Source organism: Prionailurus viverrinus, chromosome E2, assembly GCF_022837055.1.
Source record: "Prionailurus viverrinus isolate Anna chromosome E2, UM_Priviv_1.0, whole genome shotgun sequence".
Lineage (NCBI taxonomy): Eukaryota > Metazoa > Chordata > Mammalia > Carnivora > Felidae > Prionailurus > Prionailurus viverrinus.
Genome location: NC_062575.1, coordinates 28,753,104 through 28,775,803, shown reverse-complemented (window position 1 = coordinate 28,775,803; position 22,700 = coordinate 28,753,104). Strand labels below are relative to the sequence as shown.

The 22,700-nt window shown below is 45.5% G+C and overlaps 1 protein-coding gene across 16 annotated transcripts in view; it reads left to right on the top strand.

The window, feature by feature from the left end:
• Positions 1–1,406: 1,406 nt before the first annotated feature.
• Positions 1,407–22,700, top strand: part of NLRC5 (NLR family CARD domain containing 5) — an 87,617-nt gene continuing 66,323 nt past the window's right edge. For 15 of the 16 annotated variants that reach the window (XR_007147317.1, XM_047835178.1, XM_047835177.1 and 12 more), the window contains exon 1: positions 1,407–1,507. The gene's annotated coding sequence lies outside the window, so the exon portion shown is untranslated. The remainder of the gene's footprint in view (positions 1,508–22,700) is intronic. The other variant, XM_047835173.1, reaches the window with a different exon arrangement.

Below are 22,700 nucleotides of genomic sequence, written 5' to 3'. Positions count from 1 at the left end.
TCCCTGCGAATGGGATGGGGGAAAAAAAGCAAGACACTGGCATGTGCAAAGTCCCTGGGGAAGAAGGAATCATGACAGACTCAGGAAACTTCATGGAGGCCGATGTAGTACAGAGAACAAAGAGCAGAGGGAGAGAGATGAGGTCAGGGTCCACATCATGAGGGTGCCCAAGGGGGCTGGCCTGTATCTTGATGGCTAGGAGGCAAGGGCTGATATGGCACTTGGCAGGGGGATGCCCCTTCAGGTTTGGGAAGATTTGTCAGGAGGCCACCATCTCCTGAGTCAGGCTCCTTCCGATCCCTGCTCTGTCCCCTCCAATGCTCTCTTGGGCTGCTTTCTCTTTATCTTGGGGCCCAAAGCAAGGGTCAGGCTCACTAAGTTGACCAGGAGCACTCCTCGGGACCGTCAGGCAGTGCTTCTCGCAGGGTCAAGGTGGTTTCACAGTCCTTGAGCCCTGAGTAAAGGTATTTGGCCAGTAGTTGGAGAGAAGGGCATAAATCCAGGGGTGCCTGGCACTGATGTGGCTGTGCTCATGACCACCACCTTGCCATACCCCCATGTTCACACCCTCACACACGTGGCCTGGGAGGCAGGGGGACAAAAGTGATGAGAGGAAAGCTGCTTCGCTGCAGGGCTGTCACCCGGGCGTGGGTGGAATCCAGGGATGGATGTATTCCCTGAAGGAGAAAGGGAGCTCCCTGTCCCGGGAGGGGTGCAAAAAGCCAGGAGGTTGTTAGTGGAGCTTTGGAAGGGGAGTCGGACCACTCCCCCCCACTGCCGTCGCCCCGTTCAGGACTGCTGCTGAGCCCCTCCTGGAGGAGCCAGCTCATCTTTCTGTCCGCCCAGTGCTCCTGGTGCCTTTCTCTTCCTGTCTCTGCCTGTGCCACTGGGGGCAGAGTCCTTCACCTCTCTCCGCTCGACCTCAGTTTGCACATCTGTAAAACGGGGTCACGCTCGCATCTGCGCTTTAGGGTTCTTTTGAGGATTAGCGAAATTCCTAGATGGTGTTTGGCACCGTGTCAGAAAGCCAAAGGCTCAGTTCATAAGACCAATTGTCGCCGTTATTCCCTTCTCCCTCCTTTCATGGAGGGACAGGAGCCAAGCCGGGTGGGCTCCATCTCCTCGCGCGCCGCCACCATCTCCTCTTTCCCACCCCGTCCCCGCCTCCTTAGCGTCCCAGGAGAGCGGACCGTTCGTTGAACTCATCCCGGGGTCCTCCTGCAGCGCTCTGACCCCTTCGCGCGCGCGCGCGCCTCTGCCTCAGTTTCGCCTCCGCGGAGGCGGCGAGCTCCCGCCGCGCCCCTCGGGGGTGTGCCCGGGTCCCGCCGCCCCGCCGGCGGCGCGCAGGAACGGCGGTGCGCCCCCGCCCAGCCGGCGCGCGCGTGGTCTCCGCACCTCGGGTCCACGTGATTTCCCGGCAGCGGCCTCCGGCTCCCGGCACTGCCCCGCAGCTCTCCGCGCTGGCTTTCAGTTTCGTGCGCAGCGCGCTGGGGAAGGAGCGCAGCCGGTGAGTAGCGAGCGCGCCCGGGGGCCGCGGCGCAGGCCGGGTGGGCGGCGCGGGGAGGTGGCGGTGCCCCGGGGCGCTGGGCGGGAGACCCCGAAGGTCGCCGGCTGGCCGGGTGGAAGGACTGACGGACGGGTGGACAGACGGGGCGCCCGGGGCCGGGCGGCGCTCCGCCTGCCGCCCGGAGAAGTTTGGGGCATTGGGTGCGAGCCGCAGAGGAAGGCAGGTCGGGGTCCCCCCCGCCCCACCGCCGGGCCAAGGGACGGGGGACGCGGCTGCGCTCGCCTTTCTCCGCACCCTCCCAACGCCCCTATCACCTCCTGGAACTTTTAACTTTTAATTGCTTTTTAAAGAATTAAAAAAAAAAAAAAAAAAAAAAAAAAAAAGAAAGATGTGGGAGATGGGGGGGGGGGGTGGACGAAATACATAAAGGTAATTAAGAGGTACCAAAAGTTTGCTTTGGATACACAAGATAAGTAAGTCCTAGAGACCTTCTGTACAGCATACAGCCTATAGTCCACACACACACACACACACACACACACACACACACAGAGGGCGAGAGGAAACTTTTGGAGGTGATGGTGGGTTTATGGCATGGATTGTGGTGATGATCTCACAGGTGTATATTTTCTTGCAACCTCATCAGGTTGTATACATTAAACATACACAGCTTTTTCTGTGTCAGTCATACTTCACTGAAGTGCTTTACAGAAAAGCGGTACAAACTTTCAGTTACAAAATAACTCACGCAGATGAAAAGTAATGTGTATTGTAATGGTGACAAAGGGCAGCTACAGGTGTAGAGAATGGTGGAATATCCAGGTCGGACACCTGAAACTAATATGACATTGTATGCCGACTGTACTTCGATAATAATTTGTTTTAAAAAGAATTACAGAAGCCACGCTGCTCGTCACGCGCAATTCGGTCTTTTTAGCCGAAAAATGCTTTTTTGTTACCATGCCACACTTACAGAATAGAGGGAACAGAGTTGGGTTGAGCCAGATGAGAAGCCTCATGTAACCACCACGCCAACCTTCTGCAGCCCATTTTCGTCTCTACCACACCTCATTATTTATCTTTTTAGTTTAGAGAGAAAGAGAGAGTGGGGGAGAAGGGAGGGGAGAGAGGGAGAGAGAGAGACTCAAGCAGGCTCCCCCCGCCGAGCGTGGGGCTCTGCCTGACACCCTGAGATCATTATGACTGAAGTGGAAACCGAGAGTGGCTTGCTCAACCCGCAGAGCCACTCAGGCGCCCCTACCACACCTCATTTTGAAACAAATTTCAAACAGACATCACAGCATTTCAACTGAAATATCTCAGAATGTACTAAAAGATAAGGAATCTTAAAAAAAAAAAATAATAACCACACCGTCTGAAGACTGTAAGCATTTTAACAGTAATTTCTTAATGTCAAATTTCCCGCCTATTTCTAATGAACATTTTAACCCCATAGTAAGTGAAGACATAGGAGCATTTTGTTATCTGCTTTTTTGCACTTTATGTGGTTTTTAGACATTTTTCTCACTCAGGAGGTCAGGACATGGAGTTTGCTGAGGTGGCCGTTTGGGGAGGTATGGGAGGGATCCCTACCTGAAGCATGCTTTGCATCTGTTTTATAAGTTGGGGATCCTTACATTTCCTTTTTAAAAGATTGGGGGTTTGGAGACTCAAAAAACAGTTTGAAGGGACACCTGGGTGGCTCAGTCGGCTCAGGCCCTGATCTCACGGTTTGTGAGTTCGAGCCCCATGTCAGGCTCTGTGCTGACAGCTCAGAACCTGGACCCTGCTTCGGATTCTGTGTCTCCCTCTCTGTCTGTCCCCTCCCCCGCTTGCACGTATACTCTCTCTCTCTCTCTCTTTCTGTCTCAAAAATAAATAAATATTAAAAAAAACACAGTTTGAAAATCAGCACTTCCTAGTCTCCCAAACCTGGGGGTGGTGGGATGTGGGATGTACCCCAGGCCTGTACCGAGAGCCTCATCCCTCCAAATTGCTTTTCCTTCTAAGAAGCAATAAGCCCAGAAAGGCACTCAGCTGGGTCCCCCACTGGAGAACACAGCAGAAGGGAAAGCTGATTATTGTAGGGTGCATCCAAGCTCCTCCCCAGTATGCCTTCCTCAAACATGGCTGAACTCTAGTGCCAACTGGCCATTGATCGTGGCCACCTGCCTTGTGTCCATAGCACGGCACGCAGCTGGGTACCTGGCGGGGGAGGCGGGCAGACCAGGGCTCTCAGCACCTTGTATCTGCGGGGTGACCATGAACTAACATCTCTCAGAAGCTCAGTTTCTTATCTGTGAAATGGGGATGATAATGTGTCCCACAGAGGGTGCTTCATGGTTAGATGAGATGAGACCTGCCCCAGGGCGTGGTCAAACCTCAAAGCACCACACAAGCATGCGGAGAGCCATGGGTCCTTGATGAAGGTGGACGAGCAGAGGAGAAAGTCTCTGGAAGTGTTTCACAATTAAAAAAAAAAAAAAGTTGCAGAGGTGACTGGATGTTTGGCAGGCCAAGTAGTCTCTGCACATACATCGCCCTGCTGAGGAAAATTCCACAGAACTCCTTAGTATGTTTATTTCTGTCTGTTATGGATTGAGTTGTGTCCCTGAAAAAGATATGTTGAAGTCCTAACCGCGCTCCCCCCCCCCCCCCGCCCAGTATTTCTGAATGTGACTTTATTTAGAGATAAGGTCGTAGCAGATGCCATTGGTTAAGATGAGGTCATACCAGAGTAAGTGGGCCCTTAATTCGCTATGACTGGTGTCCCTATAAGAGAAGAGGTCAGCACACAGTGAGGTGACAGCCATGTGACAACAGACGCAGAAGTCAGAATGATGTATCTATGAGGCAGGGAGCCCCAAGGATTGCCAGCCACCTCCAGAAGCCGGAAAAGGCAAGGAAGGATCTTCCCCTGGAGGATACTTTGTTACAAGTCTAGCCGAGCTAGGAAGCAAATTCACCATCCCCAAACCTCTCTTCTGCCTTCCACACAGAGTCGACTGAGGGTTAAGCAAATTGATACAAGTGCCAATACTTTGTAAAGACTTTTTTTTTTAAATGTCACTTATTTTTGAGAGAGAGGGTGCAGGTGGGGAAGAGGCAGGGGTGGGGGGGGGGGACAGAGGATCTGAAGCGGGCTCTGCGCTGACCGCAGAGAGCCCAGTGTGGGGCTCAACTTCATGAACCGCGAGATCACTGCCTGAGCCAAGGTCAGACACTCAACCAACTGAGCCACCCAGGCGCCCCGTAAAAACTTGTTGTAGGTGTTCTAAGGACACAAACTACTGGTGTCCTTTGCCAGGTCTATTTTTGTGTTGCTGGTAGCCACAGGTCTACCTTGGCTGAAATCTAGTCGGCAAGGAAAAGGCCCAGATGATTTGCGAAGAAACAAAGAATTGAAAAATTGATCACTTTGGCTGTGGGTGTAGGATTTCTAGAGAAGGGAAGATTTTTGGTCCCTCTGGTCACCCTGGAGAACATGTCTCTCCCACACACTGTACTTAAAACCATTGCAAAAGCGGTGAGGCAGACAAGCGCTTGGTTACATGTGGGACTTGTTACCTGTAAAACAGGCGTCCTTGTGTAACCTGCATGCTATCTGTACTTGGGTCCTTCAGAGCTGGGTGAAGTTGGCACGGACCCCCCTTCTGTTCCTTTGGGAAACCCTAAGTGGTCTTTAGCTCTCTGTGAATCTGGTGGGTGGAGGTAGATATGATCTTAGTTCTGGCTATCTCTGACCCCAGACTCTTCTTCCGCTCTGTGGACATCCTTTCTCCCTAGTGGACCAAGGCATGAAACCAGTCATTTTCCTGGGTTAGGGGGATGAGAGGCCTGCGGAAATGTGAGTTTCACTCATTTATGCTGCTTCCAGACTGACTCTCTGTGATGGGACTCCTGCTCCATCCTTTGGGTCACTCCAGAGTCTTCTGGTAAATTCTCAGACTCAGGAGTCTTCCCCAGAAAGGTTTTGCACAGCCCTTCTCGCTGAGATGCTCTGATGTTTGGTAAAGGAGAACTTCAAAGAGCCTTGAGAGAACATTGGCTTGACCTCAGATCGTCTCTGTTTTCCCTTTGGTTACTTCCAGTCTTTTTTCTATTTGTGTATATTCATATTTTTAAATAGACTCATATGTAAAAATATACATATACTTTTTAAATGTTTTTATGAGTGAAAGTGAGAAAAAGCATGAGTGGGGGAGAGGGACAGAGGAGGAGAGAGAAAGAGAGAAAGAGAGAGAGAGGAGAATCTTAACAGGTTCCATGCCCAGCACAGAGCCTGATGCGGGGCTCTATCTCATGACCCTGGGATCATGACCTGAGCTGAAGTCAAGAGTCAAATGCTCAACCAAGTGAGCCATCCAAGTCCCCTGGAATTATACCTTTTAAACTACAATGGAATTTTATGTTACAGGAAAAGTACATCGTATCTCATTTTTTAAATTATTTCATTTTTTAGTAGCTAATACATTCATATAATAAAATAATATAAAACCTACAAATAGGTATATAATGGAAAGTAACTCTCCCTCCCTCTTTCTCCCAGCCACCTGGTTACTTTCCTGAAGGCAACCAATGTTATTAGGTTCTTACGTCTCCTTCCAAAGATACTTCAAGTGGGCCTTTACAAATATATATGTGTGTGTGTGTGTGTGTGTGTGTGTGTGTGTGTGTGTGTGTGTATGTGTATAAATGTGTATATATATGTGTGTGTGTATGTATACACACACACATATATTGTATATATACAAATATATATATTTTTCCCCCCTTCTCACAACTAGTGGTATGCTCTAGATAGTGTTTTTTATCTTTTTTGTTTTTGGGGGGGGGGTTAAAAAATGTTTTATTTACTTTTGAGAGAGAGCACAAGCAGGGAAAGGGCAGAGAGAGAGGGGACAGAGGATCCAAAGCAGGTTCTGTGCTGACGGCAGTGACCCCAATGCAGGGCTCAAACTCAGACTGTGAGATCATGACCTGGGCCGAAGTCGGACGCTCAACCGACTGAACCCCCCAGGGGCCCCTTTATCTTTTTAAAAATGTAATGTAAGGGGCGCCTGGGTGGCGCAGTCGGTTAAGCGTCCGACTTCGGCTCAGGTCACGATCTCGCGGTCCGTGAGTTCGAGCCCCGCGTCGGGCTCTGGGCTGACGGCTCGGAGCCTGGAGCCTGTTTCCGATTCTGTGTCTCCCTCTCTCTCTGCCCCTCCCCCCTTCATGCTCTGTCTCTCTCTGTCCCAAAAATAAATAAAAAACGTTGAAAAAAAAATTTTAAAAATAAAAATAAAAATGTAATGTAATTTGGAAATCTTCCCACATCACCACAAAACAAAAATATCTGCTTTTTTCTTTTCAGCGGCTAAATAGTATTTCTCTGTTATGGTTGTTCCACAATTAATTTAACCGTTATTGGGCATCTAGGGTGTTTCCTGTCTCTTGCTGTCCCTAACAGTGCCGTAGTGAATATCTCTGTTCAGTCATCATGTGTGCGTATTCTCACATATGCAACATTTGCAAGGCCAAAGGGAATATGCAGTTTGAGCTTTCATGAATATGGCAAATTACCCTCCTTACGTGTTGGACTAATGCTCACTCCCAGCAGCTATGTGTGAGGGGACCTGCTTCCCACACCCCGCCCCCCAAACACACGTGTCATCAAACTTTTCCATATTTGCAGACCTGCGAGATGAATAATGGTGCCTTTCCCCCCAGTTTCTCTTATCTTTTCAAATATTTAAGCGTCATTTGTAGTTCTTTTTCCATCATCTGCCTCTTCGTACCCTTTGTCCACTTTCCACTGGGTTGTTGGTCTTTTTCCTACTTGGCTGTAAATAAAACCACTGTACATATTAAGGAAATTGGCTCATTGTCTGTAATGTGAACATACTGGAACTTTAAGTGGCCACATAGTTGTCCATAGAATGGCGGAACCATACCCACTTTTTTAAGCATTGGTCTTGTTTTCTTCTACTACATGTGGACTGTTTCCTTTCTTTTATATGAAAAACAAAATGTGACATTTTAAATTTTTTTAATGTTTTTTAATTTATTTTTGAAGGAGAGAGAGAGAGAGAGCATGAGCGGGGGAGGAGCAGAGAGAGAGGGAGACACAGAATTTGAAGCAGGCTCGACACGCTGAGCTGTCAGCACAGAGCCCGACGGGGGGCTCAAACTCAGGAACCATGAGATCATGATCTGAGCCGAAGTCGGATGCTCAACCGACTGAGCCACCCAGGGGCTCCTAAAAATGTGACATTTTAATTCTTTCCACAGCCCCCCTCCCGCCCCCGCCCCAGATTCCTCTCAGGAAGGGAAGTATTTGGGGGAAAATACCTTGATAGGATTGGAGAGAGTGGGGCCTGGGTACAAAGTGGTCAGCAAGGACCAGGGTGTGGGGGATGGGACAGACTCTGCATGGAACATGTGAGTGGGGTGGGGGTACGAGGGGTGGGTACTGTATTTGCTCCTAAGAGAAGGGAGGAGAGGGAGAGAGGCTGGGCCACCCAGGGAGGAGACCCCCCAGAAACTTCTTGGGGGTAGGATGGCCAGAGGGCATTTTTGGTGGGGTGATGCCCCCTTCTCCACGTAAGGGGAGTACTGCCAGCACAGATTCCCGCCTGGCTCCGCCCAGCGATCAATTGCCCGCTCAGCACAAGTTTCTGTAACACGTCAGGTCCTGTGCCGGGCACTCGGTTATAGCCGACCACACGACAAAGTCTCACTGATGTGCCAACAGAAAAAAGGCAACGAACAATTGCATGGAGATGTGCGGTTGTGGAGAGGCGGTGACCGCGGTAAAGAAAGACTAGGTAGGCGAAGGGGTAGGCGGAGGGCGCAGGAAAGGTTGTGTGTGGAGATGCCAGGCGTGGCCTTCTCATGAGGGGCACCTGGGACAACTGGGGGGAGTGAGGCAGGGAGCCATGAACCATTATGGTGTCTGGAGGAAGAGGGAACCAGGCAGAAGCTGTGGCAAAAAGCAAAAAGGGAGGGGAGGAGAAAGAGGACTTTAAAGTCCTCTGTGCTCACAGTGCTTCTTGTGAGTGAATTTTTTGCGTGTAATTTAACAAAAGGCTGGACCTGCACTGGAGGCGACCTCATGACTACAGCCTCCCATCCCCTCCCCTGCGGGGAGACCTGGACAGACCCTAATCTTCCCAAGGCCACAGTATTCCAGGTGGCTTGGTGTCTGAGCCAGTGCATCTGTATCTGGAAAGGTGTCTGACATCCAGCGCTGTGATGACCATCCTGGCAGCTAGAGCTTTTCACGTTCTGGATTATTTCCTTAGGCTATGTTCTCAACGTGGACTTTTTTTTTTTTTTTAAGTTTACTTATTTATTTGGAGAGAGAGCAAGTGCTCTGGGGGGAGGGGCAGAGAGAGAGAGAGAGAGAGGAAGAGAGAAAATCAGAAGCAGGCTCTGAGCACTGTCGGCGTGGAGCCCGATGTGGGGTTCGACCCCATGAACTGCGAGATCATGACCTGAGCAGAAATCAAGAGTCTGCTGCTTAACTGACTGAGCCACCCAGATGCCCCTCAGGGTGGACTTCTAAAGGAATATATGGACTTTATGAAGTTAAAATACACATAAAATTTGCCATCTTAACCATTTTAACCACTTAAAATATTCAGTGGTGTTATGTCCATTCACACTGTTGTGCAGCCATCACCCCCATCCACCCCCAGAACTCTTCATTTTGTAAAACCAAAACTCTATGCCCATTGCCCAGTAACTCTCCAGCAACCCCTCCCCGGTCCCCAGCATCACCGCTCTACCTTCTGTCTCTAGGGATTTGATACTCGATGTACCTCATATAAGTGCAGTCATGCAGTATTTGTCTTTTTGTGACTGGCTTATTTCACCTAGCATAATATCCTCAAGGGTTAGCCATATTGTATATTGCAGGACTTCCTTCGTTTTTAAAGCTGAATAGTATTCCTCTGTATGAATATGCCACATTTTGCTTGTCCGTTCCTCTATTGATGGACACTCGGGTTGCTTCCATGTTTTAGCTGTTGCAGATAATGCTGCTATGATCATGGGTGTACAAATATCTCTTTGAGACTCTGCATTCAGTTCTTTTGGGTGTATGCTCAGAAGCAGAATTGCTGGGTCATATGGTAATTCTGTTCTTAGTTTTTTGGGGGGAATCACCATCCTGTTTTCCACAGCGGCTGTACCATTTTACAGGCCCACCAGCAGTGCTCAGGCATTCCAATTTCTCTACATCTTCGCCAGCACTTGTTGTTTTCAGTTTTGTGGTTTTTTTTTTTTTTTGATAGTAGCCATCCTAATGGGTGTGAGGTGGGATCTGTGTCTGTAGTTTTGATTTGCCTTTCCCTGATGGCACTTATTGGCCATTCATAGGCCTTTTTTTGGAGAAACATCTCTTCACGTCCTTTGCCCAATTTTGAATTGTTTTTGTTGTTCAATTCCAGGCATTTAGTTTGGTTATTGAATTTTAGGCATTCTGTATATATTCTGATGATAAATCCCTTACCAAATATATGTTTTTCAAATAGTTTCTCCCATTCTGTGGGTTGCCTTTTTACTCTGGGGCTAGTGTCTTTTGATGCACGGAAGTTTTAAAATTTTCATGAAGTCCAAAAGTAAAATTTTGTGAAGTCTAAGATATATATTTGGTTACCTGTGCCTTTGGGATCATATCCAAGAAATCATTGCCAAATCCATGGTGGTTCAGCTTTAGTCCTGTGTTTTCTTCTAAGAGTCTTGCTGTTTTGCGTCTTGTAGTTAGACCCTGGACCCATTTTGAGTTAATTTTGTATGTGGCATAAAGCAAGGGTCCAATTTCATCCTTGTGCGTGCAGATGTCCAGTTTCCCCAGCACCACTTATTGAAGACTGCCCTTTCCCCATTGAATGGACCTGACACCTTTGTAAAAACTCATTAGGCCATATATGCAAAGGTTTATTTCTGGGCCTTCTATTCTATTCCATTAGTCTATACAGTTAACCCTTGAACAATGTGGGGGTTAGGGGTGCTGACCTCTGGGCAGTCAAAAATCCGTGTATCACTTTTTGACTCCCCACCTACTGATGGCAAACTGTTGAGCAGAAGCTTTACCAATAGCATAAGCAGTCGATTAACACATATTTTGTATGTTATACGTATTCTATACTGTATTCGTATGATAAAGTAAGCTAGAGAAAACAAATGTGAAGAAAATCACGAGGAAGAGAAAATATATTTACAGTACTGTACCGTACTGTAAATTGATAAATTTTGTATTTATCAAAAAAAATTCTTGTAGAAATGGACTCCTGCAATTCAAACCCATCTTATTCAAGAGTCAATTATATGTCTATTTTTATGTCAATGCCACATTGTTTTGATTTAGTTTGTAGTAAGTTTTGAAATCAGAAATTACGAGACCTTCTTTTTCAGGATTTTATTTTTATTTTGGCTATTTGGGGTCCCTTGAGATTCCATATGAGATTCCATTTTAAGATGGGTTTTTCTGTTTCTGCAAATCACATCATTGGGGTTCTGGTGGGAATTTTCTTGAATCTGTAGATTGCTTTGGATAATACTGACATTTTAACGTTATGAAGTCTTCCATTCCATGAACCTACAGTGTGTTTCCATTCATTTATGCTTCTAATTTCTTTTGGTAATGTTTTGTAGTTTTCATTGTACATGGTTTTCACCTCGTATGTTAATTTTTAAGTATTTTATTAGTTTTTTTTTTCTTTTTCATTTTTATTTTATTTTATTTTATTTTTTTTAATTTTTTTTTTCTGAAATTTATTGTCAAATTGGTTTCCATACAACACCCAGTGCTCATCCCAAAAGGTGCCCTCCTCAATACCCATCACCCACCCTCTCCTCCCTCCCACCCCCCATCAACCCTCAGTTTGTTCTCAGTTTTTAACAGTCTCTTATGCTTTGGCTCTCTCCCATTCTAACCTCTTTTTTTTTTTTCCTTCCCCTCCCCCATGGGTTCCCGTTAAGTTTCTCAGGATCCACATAAGAGTGAAACCATATGGTATCTGTCTTTCTCTGTATGGCTTATTTCACTTAGCATCACACTCTCCAGTTCCATCCACGTTGCAAGTATTTTATTAGTTTTGATGCAATTGTACATGGAATCATTTTTGTAATTTCCTTTTCAGATTCTACGTCGTTTGTGACTAGAAATGCAACTGACTTTTGTGTGTTGACTTTATATCCTGCGACTTTGCCAAATTCATGCATTAGTTCTAATGGTTTATCTGTGCAGTCTAGGATTTTCTACATGCAAGAATATTGTATATCATCTGCAAACAGATAATTTCACTTCTTCCTTTCTGATTTAGATGCGTTTTGTTTCTTTTTCTTACTTAATTTCACTGGCTAAAAATTCCACTACTATATTGAATAGAAGTGGGGAAAACAGACACCCTTGTCTGTTCCTTATTTTAGAGGAAAAGCTTTTACTCTTCCACCACTGAATATAATGTTTCCTGTGAGTTTTTCATTCATGGCTTTTATTATGTGAATTTTTTCATTCATGGCTTTTATTATTATTATTATTATTTTATTTGTATTATGGCTTTTATTATGGCTTTTATTATGCTTTTTATTATTGAGTTTTAAAATTTTTTAGTATTTATTTATTTTTGAGGCGGGGGAGGGGAGGAGAGGAGCAGAGAGAGAGGGAGACACAGAATCTGAAACAAGTTCCAGGCTCTGAGCTGTCAGCACAGAGCCCAATGTGGGGCTTGAACCCACAGATTACGAGATCATGACCTGAGCCAAAGATGGATGCTCAACCAACTGAGCCACCCAGGTACTCCCTTAGTTTGTTGAGTTTAAAAAAAAATAATGAAACCATGTTGAATTTTGTCAAATGCGTTTTCTGCATCGATCGAGATGATTATGTGGGGTTTTTTTCTTCCTTTTGTTGATGTGGTGTATTCCATTGATCAATTTTCATGTGGTAAATCATCCTTGCATTCCAGGAATGAATCCCACTTGGTCATGGTGTATAATCCTTTTAATAGGCTTTGCATTTGTCTTGATATTATTTTGAGTATTTTCACATTAACGTTTATAAGAAATATTAGTCTGTAGATTTCTTATAGTGTCTGTATCCTGGCTTTGGTATCAGGGTTATGCTGACCTCATAAGTATGTTAGGAAGTGTATCCTCCTCTGCAATTTTTGGAAAAGTTTGAGAAGAATTGGTATTAGTTCTTTAAAGGTGTGATAGAATTCACCAGTGAAACCATCAGGCTTTTCTTTGTTGGGAGACTTTGGATTTCTGATTTAATCTCCTTATTAGGAGATTACAGTCTATTCAGATTTTCTATTATTCATGAGTTAGTCTTGGTAGGTTGTGTGTTCCTAGAAATTTCTCCCATTTTATCTAGGTTTCCCAATTTGTTGAAATATAATTGTTCATAGTACTCTCTTATAATCCTTATTATTTCTGTAGAATTGGTAGTAATACTACCACTTTCAGTTATGACTTTAGTAAATTGAATCTTCTCTCTTTTTTTCTTTATCTTTCTAAAAGTGTGTCGGTGTTGTTGATCTTTTTTAAGAGCTGACTTTGGTTTCATTGATTTTTCTCTATTGTTTTTCTGTTCTCTATTTCCTATACTTCTGCTCTAATATTTATTATTTCCCCTTTTCTGCTGGTTTTGGTTTCAGTTTGTTCTTTTTCTAGTTCCTTAAATTATAAAGTTAATCTGTCGATATGAGACCTTTCTTGTATTTTAATGTAAGCATTCATTTAACACTGCCTTCACTGGATCCCACGCATTTTGGTATGTTATGTTTTTTATTTCATTTATTTCTAAGTATTTTCTAATCTCTTTTGTGATTTCCTATTTGCTCTATTGGTTAAGTGTGTGGTTTAGGGGAGTCTCAGTGGTTCAGTTGGTTGAGCATCCAAGTGTGGAGCCTGCTTGGGATTCTCTCTCTCCGTCTCTCTCAACCCCTCATCCCCTCCTCCCTCCTCCCATTCTCGCTCTCTCTTATAGTAAATAAACTTTAAAAAAAAGTGTGTGGTTTAATTTTGACAATTTTGTGAATTTTCCAATTTTCTTTGTTATTGATTTCTCTTCATCTCATGGTCAGAGAAGATACTTTGTGTGATATCTATCTTTTAAAATCTATCAAGACTTGGGGCGCCTAGGTAGCTCAGTCTGTTTAAGTGTCTGGCCCTTGGTTTCAGCTCAGGTCCTGATCTCATGATTCATGAGATCAAGCCCCATCTTGGGCTCCATTCTGACAGCTCGGAGCCTACTGGGATTCTCTCTCTCTCATACACACACACACACACACACACACACACACACACACACACACTCCCTCTACCCCTCTCCCGCTCACACACCCAGACACTCTCTCTCGAAATAAATAAACTTTAAAAATAAAATCTACTGAGACTTAATGTGTGGCCTAAAATATGGTCTATCCTGGGAAATATTGCTTGTGCACTTGAGAAGAATGTGTATGCTGTTGTTGGGTTGAGTGTCCTATATATGTCTGTCTAGTTGGTTGATTGTATGCTTAAGTCCTCTATTTCCTTATGTCTCTTCTTCTGGTTGTTCTATCCATTATTGTGAGTTGGGCATTATCATCTCCAAATATTACCGTAAAACTGTCTATTTCTCCATTTTGGTGGTCTGTCGTTAGGCATGTAATGTTTACAATTGTTACATCTCCTTGCTGTGTTGAAGCTTTTATTATTATATAATGTCCTTCTTTGTCCCTTATAACCTTTTTTGTTTTCAAGTCTATTTTCTGTGATATTAATATCGCCATTCCTACTCTCTTTTGGTTATTATTTGCATAGAATATCTTTTTCCATTTTTTTACTTTCAATCTGTTTTTGTCTTTGTAGCTCAAGTAAGTCTCTTGTAGACAGCATATAAGAGACTTATATGTTCTCTTATATGTTTATAAGAGATGGATATAATGGATAAAAACATTCTGCCAATGTTTTTTTTTTATCCATTCTGCCAATCTCTGTGTTTTGTTTAGAGAGTTAATCCATTTACATTTAACATGATTACTGACAAAGAGGGACTTATTTCTGTCATTGTACTATTTGTTCTTAATATGCTCTACAGCTTTTTTGTCCCTCACTTCTTGCATTGTCTTCTTTTGTGTTTAGTTAATATTTTGTAGTGAAATGTTTAAATTTTTTCTCAATTTCCTTTTGTCTATATTCTATAGCTTTATTCTTTGTGGTTGCCATGAGAATGACATTTAACATCCTGAAGTTACAACATTCTAATTTGATTTTATAGTAGCTTAACTTCAGTAGCATAGAGAAACTCTGCTTCTTTACAGCTCTGTCCCTACCCCTTTTGGTTGTTGATGTCACAAAATTACAACCTTATACATTGTGTACCCCAAAACATAAACTACTAATTCCTTTAAATATATTCATTTCCTAAATTATGTAGAAAACAAGATTTAGAGTTTCCAACCAAAGTTACAATGATACTAGCTTTTACACCAATAATTGTTTTCCTTTAAATATACTAGACTCTTAAATCCTGTAGAAAGCAAAAAGTACAATTACAAACCATCATTACAATACTAGATTTTATAATTGCCTATGTATTTACCTTTGTTTCTCCATACAGCTTCAGAATAATGTGTAGCATCTGCAGGACTTCCTTGAGCATTTCTCGTAAGGCAGGTCTAGTGGTCATAAATGCCCTCAACTTTTGTTTATCTGGGAATGTCATGATTTCTCCCTCACTTCCAAAGGACAGTGTTGCCAGATGCAGGGTTTTTCGTTAATAGGGTTTTTTTTTTCTTGTATCACTTTGAATATATCTGCCCACTGTCTTCTAGCCTCCCAAGTTTCTGATGAGAAATCTACACATAATTTTATTGAGAATCCCTTGTATGTGATGGTTTGCTTCTTTCTTGCAGCTTTCAAGATTCATTTTTGGTTTTGGCTTTTGAAAATATGATTATCATGTGTCTTGGTTGGATTCCTTTGAGTTCACCTTACTTGGAGTTTGTTGCACTTCTCGAATATTTATATTCATGCCTCTCATCCAATTAGGGAAGTGTTCCGCCATTCTTTCTTCAAATATTCTCTCTGCCCCTCTTTTCTTCCCCCTCTTCACCTCTGGGACTCCCGCAATGTGCATGCTGGTTCACTTAATGATGTGCAGGTCCCTTAGGCTCTGTTTGCTTTTTTTCAATCTTTTTTTCTTTTTGTTCATCAGCTTCAATAATTTCCATTGCCCTGTCTTTAAGTTTACTGATTCTTCTGCCTGTTCAGATCTGCCTTTGAATCCCTCTAGTGAATTTTCCATTTCAGTAATTGTACTTGTCAGTTTCAGAATTTCTTTTTGGTTTCTTTTTATCTCTTTATTGATTTTTTTTTCATTTTGTTCACATATCGCTTTCTTGAATTTCTGCACCTATTTCTTTAGTTCTCTGAGCATTTAAGACAGTTTTTTAAAGATTTTATTTTTAAGCAATCTCCACATCCAGTGTGAGGCTGGAACCAACAACCCAAGATCAAGAGTTGCATGTTCCACTGACTGAGCCAGCCAGGCTCCCTTTAAGACAGTTGTTTTAAAATCATTGTCTGAGATATCTGCCATGAAGTCTTTCTCAGGGAGAGTCTGTTGGTGTTTTTTTTTCCCCCTTGAATGAGTCATACTTTCCCGTTTCTTCATATGGTTTCTGATTTTTTTGGTTGAACACTGGACATTTGAATATAATAATGTGGTATCTCTGGAAATCAGATTCTCTCCTTTCCCCAGAGTTTTCTGGGGTTTTTGTTACTGTTTTTGGTTATCGTGTGTGTGTGTGTGTGTGTGTGTGTGTGTGTGTGTGTGTGTGCTGTCTTTGTGCTGACGAGCAGTCTGAGGTGTAAATCTAATGTCTTCTTGTGTTTTTGCTGAGGTTTCCTTGGGCATATGTGGTCACTTTCTAATTTTCTCCTTATGTACAGATTCTGTGTCCTAGTCTTTAATGTCTAGCTCCAGAAAGGGGAGAAGGGAAAAATAATGGTGGGATCAAAGGGGTCTAGCCCTTTAAATCTCCTGACAGTTTAACTGGAGGGAGAGGATTTTGCAACAATGAGGGGAGGTACAACAACAATGACTACCTGCCTTTTTTTTTTTTCTGCACCTGTGATCAGAAGCAATAATCAGCAATCAGAGCACAAATCTCCAATATTTGGAGGACAAGGTCCTTTTTACTCACCCTGATTCTTCCAGGCTGTGTGCAGGGTGCTTCAGGAACATATGCACAGCTGTCTGCCATGTGACCAGGTTTGGGGTATGGAGAGCCGCTACTGTGCTTAGAGCTGGAATTGACCAAAATTAACCACAATTTACCACCGAGGCCTTCCCCTGGAAGTGGGAAGTCTTCTTCAAAGACTTCAGAGCTCCCCAACAATTCCATCAGACAGATTGTGCCCGTGCAAGTGTTGTCTAGGTGGGGAGAGAGAGTCCTGGTGCTTCCTACTCTGCCATCTTCCAGAATCCTCTCCTTGACCTTTATTTTTAAACTGTTTGTTTCTAAATTTCTCTCCTGTGCAAATGTAGAGGCTGCAGGCAGCTGGGAAATTGCATGATGCCCCAACACCCATGTCCTTGGTGGAGGGATAGAGCCTGTACCGTCACCCAATCCCCATCAGTCCTTTGCCTTGGTGATTCTTTCTGCTCCTCATGGCAAAATGGAGGGAGCATTCAAACCCTGGGAAGCTGGTACTCTGAGGCATTTGGATCTTGTTGTAAAGAGAAATAATTTGCTACTTATGTGTCTTCGTGGTAGTCTCTTCCCTGAGTTCTTAAGGGTGTCCTGCGTATTGCTGGGCCTCAGCATCCTCCTCTTGAAATGGACAGGTCAGTGTTGCCCCAAAGAGAGACATATCCAGTAGGAGTCAATATGATTATATTTTAGGAGGTGTGCGGTCAGGGCTTTCATGCAAATTGAATCATAAAGTGAGAACATTCTCATATTTTCAGTTCTCATTAATCCTTCCTGATTAGTCAAGGAGAAAGTCTCCGTTGGTGCTGAATTAGTGCTTTTCACACTCCTGGTCTCCTTTTGAGCAACCGGAGTCCAGGCCCCAGGTCAGAGCCTTGGGCAGGTGGTAACTTCTTCTAGTTCAACAGCACCATTTTTTTTTCCTTGAGGGTTATCTTCTGTTCATGGTGAGCCATAGTTTAGAAATAAAGTTAAATGGGAGATGATTTTTAGAAAAGTTTTAAAGAAGTGACATTCTTCTGATTCTCGGATCAGGCAAAAATGTCCTCCACTATGGGTAAAGAGTCATAGCAATTGTATGTCTCTCCCTAATGGGTGAAATCGTGAGATATAAACTTTAAGTTTTATTTTTGCAATGTTTAGGACTTCTTAGGTGACTGGTTATTTTTTGTAAGCAGAAAAATAATAAAGATCTATGGAAATGGGAATTTCCTTTGGAAAGAAGACCATTCGTTGAAGGTAGTATGGTGCTTCAGTTAGTAAAAAGTCTCTGGATAGGTCTTATTTCACCCATTTATTTAAAAATTGTCCATTTTTCACTGAGGTATAATTAACATAGGACATTATATTAGTTTCAGGTGGACAACTTAATGATTCAGTATTGATATATATTGCAAAATGATGTCCACAATAAGTGACATCCATCCCTCCCATAGTTACAGAAAAATTTTTTTCTTGTGTTGAGGACTTTGAAGATCGGTCTCTTAATGATTTTCAAATATGCAATAGAATATTATGAACTGTAATGGAAACCAATTTGTCAATAAATTTCATATATTAAAAAAAAAGAATATTATGAACTGTAGTCATCCTGCTGTGTATTATATCCTCATGATGTGTTTATTTTATAACCAAAAGTCGGTACCTTTTGATTTCCTTCACCCATTTTGCCCACCCCCACCGGCACTCCTTGGCAACTAATCTGTTCTCTGGATCTTTTGGTTGGTTGGTTGGTTGGTTGGTTGGTTGGTTGGTTGGCTGGCTAGGTTTTGTTTTTTTTTTTTTTTTTTTAACTCCATGTGTGAGTGAGATCCTATGGTATTTCCCCTTCTCTGACTGACTTTGTCCCGCAGATATCCCGAAACTAAATTCCTTTGGGATTCTCACCAAAGGATGGTTGGAGACAAAGAGGGGATTTCCAGACCTTGGCTTCCTTTCCAGTTTGGTGGAACTGTGCTGAGCCTGGGCCTGTGTGAGAGCAGCTGGGAGAGCCACAGAGCCTGCCAAGGAACAGGCTGGAGGCGGAAGTGTTAGTCATTGGGGGATACCCACAGGGTTTCGTCTAAATACGGCTGTCTTGGTGGCTTTCCTGTCCCCAACCTTTCAGAGGGCAAGAATCACTTGGGTCTGGTTTACTGGAGAAGCAGGGTGCCAAGTGCAAGGGAACACAGAACCAGTCTCCCCCAGCTGGGAGTGGAGAACTGGTGTCATCGTGCCTAGAATATTAGTTCCCAAGCTTGTCAGCACATGAGAATCACATGGGGAACTTCCAGAAGTACCGATGCTGATGTTCCACCCCTAGAGACGATGCTGTTATTGGCCCAGGGTGTGGCCCTTTGGAATTTTTGAAAGCACCCCCCCCCCCCCCATTATTCTAACATGCAAACAAATTGGTGAACTCCTGACGTGACCTGACAGATCCCAGGAGAGCCTTCTGGAGGCCCAGGAACATGTTGGGTAAAAGCCTCATGGAGGCGTCACCAGCCACTTCATGTGGGTGCTGGGCCCAAGCTGCCAGGGCTGAGTGGGAGAGGCAAGGCCACTACCTGGTCCCCTGCTGGCTCTAGGGCACCCCGATCCCAGAGGAGAGCTCAAGCCTTTTGAGCAGGAAGGTGGTAGGGGTGAAGGAGGTGACTTAAAGCCTAGCGATACGGGCTGGGACCCGGATTCCCCAGTTTGCAGTGAAGAGAAGAGAGAGGCCTCGTTGGATTTGGGACAGGTACCACCCAGGCCTGAGGCCCAGGGTGTAGGCTTGGGCTGCTCCACCCTCTCTGGATCCCTCCCCACCCCCCACCTGTGCACCCCACCCCCTAGAGGGGCTGCAAGGCCAGGAGACCTTGGCTCTCTAGAAGCGGCCTGGGCAGATCCCCTCACTGCTGGGAGCCTCAGTTTCTGCATCAATAAAGGCCTGTAACTGAGTTTAAGTCCTGGAGGAGCCTGACATTGTGAGGATAATGAAGGTGGTGGTTTTCAAAGGAACAGTCACCCCCACGTCCTCATCCCCCCACAGGGGTCCTGTGTCAAGGACCCCTCTTGTCTGCTCCACTGGCTTTTGTGGTTGAGGGAGGAAATGGCTGCCGACATCTTTATTTATTTTAATGTTTATTTCTGAGAGAGAGAGAGAGAAAGCAAGTGCACGCACGCAAGTCGGGGAGGGGCAGAGAGAGAGGGAGACGCAGAATCCAAAGCAGGCTCCAGGCTCTGAGCTGTCAGCACGGACCCCGCTGCAGGGCTCAAACTCATGAACTTCAAGATCATGACCTGAGCCTAAGTCAGATGCCCAACTGACTGAGCCACCCGGCTGCCCCTTCTGCTAACATCTTTCTGAAGGTGTCCCCCCAGGGAACCCTCCAGTGAAAAGAGGGCCATTCCTAGGGTGGGGCTGCATCGGCCTTCTAGAAAGAGCCCACTGGGTCAGTCTGGGTCACTGGGTCATGCACCCAGGCTCAGACATCCTCTGAAGCCTTAGACTGTAACCAGCCACCCTTCAGGGAAGGCAGAGGCCCAGATCTCGTTACTTCTTTCAGGGCTTGGCATTGGGCATTCTGAGAGGGCTTGAGGGCCCCTGTGGGTCGGGTCCATCCCAGGGTCCCCAGGCCTCACTGTCCACTCAGTCCTGAGAAGCCAACTTCAGCGGCATTTTTCTTTCTCACTTGCGGGATATTTCTGTCCAAGTGTCTAAGGTTTCTGTCCTGACAGAGGGTGCCTTTCATATGACCCCACCAACCACGGCCTTTCTGGGGCTGAGGTTAAACCCAAACCCTTTTTTACCTCTGTCCCTCTCTCCTCACTGGCCATCCTCAGCCTCCCCCTTCTGTCCTCTCTTCTCCCACCCGGGCCCAGGGGCAGAACCCAGGCCTACCGGTGCTGTGTGGACGAGGCTTCTGGCCTCCCATGGGCTCTTCTCCTTGGCCTGACCCTTTCCACCAGCCCCGGGAACAGGGAAGGCAGGTGGGAGACCCTCTGGTAGAGACAAGGAGACGGGACCCAACAAGCCAGTGGACCCGTCAACCCCCATTTCCCTTTTCTACCCAGCCTTCTGGGTGCTCCTCCATAATCCATGCCTGGGGAGTCAGGAAGAGGGAAGAAGTCAAAGGAACATGGCTCAGAAGCTTCAGACTCAAGCTGTGTCCTCTTTGCTATCCCTCCCTTCCTTCTTTGGACCCTTGCTATGGGCTGGGGCTATGGAGGAAACAACAACAACGCAGTTGTAATCATAGCTAACATGTCTCGAGCCTGTCTAGTGGGCCGGAAGCCATGTCAGGGATTTTGCCTGCTTCGTCTCCCAACAACCTTGCCTGGTAGATATTAGGACGCCCATCACAGACACTGTTGGTGTTCCCTCTCACTCACCTGCTTTGCCCCTAGCCAGCCAGTGCACCCATCCCCCATCCACTGTGGTCCCCGGCCACCAACATCAGCACCCTTCTGGAAGGGTTGCCGTTGGCTAACAGGAATTACTTCATACAGAGATGCCTCCCTCCCCCACACCATGGGTATGACCCATAGCCAATGACTGACTGATATGGGGGTGTAATGACCCAGCCTCCTTGCCTCTTAACAGGACAGACTCTGTGGCATCGTTCACATTCCAGAGCTCCCCCCACCCCGTCCCACCCCACGTGTTAGGCTGAAGCAAGACTTCCCTTACCCTCTCAATACCTAACTTTTGCAGGAGCCCCTCTTGTCTTGAGCTCCGCTTCTAGAAGCCTGATCTACAACATCCCCATTTTACAGATGGAGAAACTGAGGCAGCAAGAGACTTAAGTAACCTTACCAAAGCCATGTAACTGGCAACTAGTAGAGACTCAGATCTAGGGCCCTGGTGCAAGGTGTCTGCTCTTATCTGGAATCAGGCACTGCCCCTGCCCTCAAGGTATCACCAACACGCAGAGGGAAGCAGGTGGGCCAAGAGAAAATGACAGGGCACAAGATCTGCTGTGGAGGAGAAAGAAGAGAGCGCTAAGGGGTGAAGGCCAGTGGCAGGGGGCGGGGGCATGACAAGGTCTCGGAGGGCAGACGGGAAGACTTTCTGGAGAAGAGAACAGGAGGAGGAGTTGCACAGGTGAGAAGAGACAGGAAGGGGCACCGCAGGGAGAGGAAGTCATGTGATCCAAGCAGGAAGATGGGGAGGTGGGGCTGTGAGCGCTGCCCATGGGCAGGGTGGCAGGTGCGTGAGAGGGCCAGGAGGTGGCCAGCAACCAGGTGGGGAGGGACCATTTATTTATTCATACTTTGAACCTTTCCTGGTGGCCTGACGTGTACCTACTCTGGGGCAGGCATATTAACATGCTGTGACTTTATCTGAGAGGTGTTGGGAAGCTGATAGGAGGTTCAGACAGAAACGAGGCCAGACCAGAGCTGAGTGTTAGAGATAGCTCTGGCCACAGGAATGTGCACGCGTGATACGAACGCTGTTCCGTGTCATCCCACATCCCTCAGCCTCTTCCCTCTTAATGGCTGCGTGAAACTGCATTGTTGTATGGATGTGCCACAGTTTAACCAGTTTCTTTTCAACATTTTTTTTTTTTTTTTTTTTTATTTTTGGGACAGAGAGAGACAGAGCATGAACGGGGGAGGGGCAGAGAGAGAGGGAGACACAGAATCGGAAACAGGCTCCAGGCTCCGAGCCATCAGCCCAGAGCCCGACGCGGGGCTCGAACTCACGGACCGCGAGATCGTGACCTGGCTGAAGTCGGAGGCTTAACCGACTGCGCCACCCAGGCGCCCCTAACCAGTTTCTTTTCAATGGACAGTTAGGGTTTTTTTTTTCCCCAAACTTTTACAGTTATAAACAAGGGCACATTAAGTATTCCCGAACATAAGTTATTTTGCACATTACGAATATATCTGCGAGCTAAGTGCCTGAGCATGGAATTGCTAGGTATGGTTATGTGACATTTGAAGTTTCCATAGATAAAGTTGTATTCGTACATGCTCCCACTAGCAGTGCATCAAAATGCCTGTTAATTCACAACCTTGCCAGCTCTATAGTT